General features: G+C 29.2%; 1 pseudogene; it reads left to right on the top strand.

Annotated features, from left to right (window-relative positions):
- The first annotated feature begins 693 nt into the window (after positions 1-693).
- LOC132934970 (uncharacterized) lies at positions 694-1,493 on the top strand (annotated as a pseudogene).
- Positions 1,494-1,908: the final 415 nt, after the last annotated feature.

Raw genomic sequence — 1,908 nt, 5'->3', positions numbered from 1 at the left:
TAACAAACTAAGAAGAAACATTTTTCTTGGATCAGTTTCACAGGACTTTTCCTTCTTCATATTCACGAAATCAATAAAGGACTGGTCTACTTCGCTAACATCTAATTTTCGTTTCTTTTTGTTACCTTTTCCTTGGTTACGTTCCTGTACAAGAGGAAGACGACCTTTTTCATTGTTTGGTTTTTCAATGTTTATAATTTTATCGGTTAAATATTCTTCTTGTTCTACAATATCTTCATCTTGGACTTCAGTATCGCTTTGTTCATTATTTTCAAATGTAATTTCATTATCTGAGGTCGGAGAAGGAAGATTTCCCGGATTAGTTATATCAGTGTTGGGTTTTACATATGGCAAAAGAAATTGTAAATATTCATTCAAATAATATGGCTTCTTTGATTTTCTAGAAGATCCACTAGGTGCTGGTTTCATATTCCTGACAAATACAGTTCTTAAATTTTTCCATTTTTCTTTACACAATGAAACTAAAAATAAAATAATACAAAAATAATAAATAATTGAAATATACATATACATAAATAAAAAATTACCTAAAAACTATTTTTTATTAGATATTTGGCGACGGGCTGCACTGATTCCAGCCTATCATTTTATTTTGCTCGAGGTGCCAACACAATCGGTAAAATAATTTCAGAATCTACTCAAAAAATATGGGAATGTTTATTTAATGAATACATGCCTATACCAACCGAAGAACAGTAGATGTGTATAGCAAATCAGTATAATAGATTATGGAATTTACCAAATTGCTTAGGTTCAATAGATGGGAAACACATAAGAATACAAAAACTCCCTAATACAGGATCCACTAATTTTAATTATAAATCATACCATTCAATCGTTTTAATGGCTTGCAGTGATGCAGATGGAAATTTTATTATGATAGAAACTGGTTTCGCTGGTAGAAATAGCGATGGAGGTATCTTTCGAGCATCAAGAATGGGTCGGTGGCTTGAAAGAAATGGTTTAAATATGCCACATCCTAAACCATTGCCTAATGACCCTAACGACATTTGTTTTCCTTATTATTTTGTAGCTGACGAAGGATTCCCTTTGAAAAAAATTTAATGAGACCACAGAGAACTTTAACAAATAAAAAACGAATATTTAACTACAGACTCAGTAGAGGTAGAAAAACTGTTGAGTGTTCATTTGGTATGATGTCACAAAAATTTCAAGTACTATTATCACCAATACGATGTAATAATGAAACTACTATTAACAATATAATAAGGTCAGTATGTATTCTCCACAATTTTATACGTAAAAGGGAAGGTCGACAGTATATACCTTCCGTTGATTTTGATGAAAACTGTCCAGAAGACGTTCAAGTACCAGTTAAGTTTCTCAGAGACAACGACGATCAAAATGAGCTGCTGAGAACACGAGCGGCGAGTGATATGAGAGATTATTTGTCTTCATATTTTGTTAAGCCTTATGCATCGCTGCCATGGCAGTGGAATAAGTGTGTATAATTATTAATATTATGGTCTAAATATTTGATAATAATTTTCTTTTAAATTTATTTTGAAATAAGTATATGAAAGTGCATTTAAATGCATATTATTATTAATTATAATTTGTATTATTTAGCTATTGTATTATTTTGTATTTATTAATACGGTAAACTGCATAACTTGTTTTCATATCTACTTAATACAATAAATAAATATAATTCATACATACCTATTTGTTAAAAAGAAAATACTATACCTAATATCGATGAGCGATAATATTAGTTGTCAAATATTCTGGATGGGTAGTATTCTATATCAATGTATTTAAATTTGAAATTATATGAATATGATCTATTCTTACTATTTTTGTTAGTAAATTTCTAAGCAAAAAAAAAAATAATAATCAGAAAAATAAAATTGTATAAGCATAGAT

Source organism: Metopolophium dirhodum, chromosome 1, assembly GCF_019925205.1.
Source record: "Metopolophium dirhodum isolate CAU chromosome 1, ASM1992520v1, whole genome shotgun sequence".
NCBI classification, from domain to species: domain Eukaryota; kingdom Metazoa; phylum Arthropoda; class Insecta; order Hemiptera; family Aphididae; genus Metopolophium; species Metopolophium dirhodum.
Note: the sequence above shows the minus strand (reverse complement) of the source record. Positions and strands in the feature narration are given on the sequence as shown.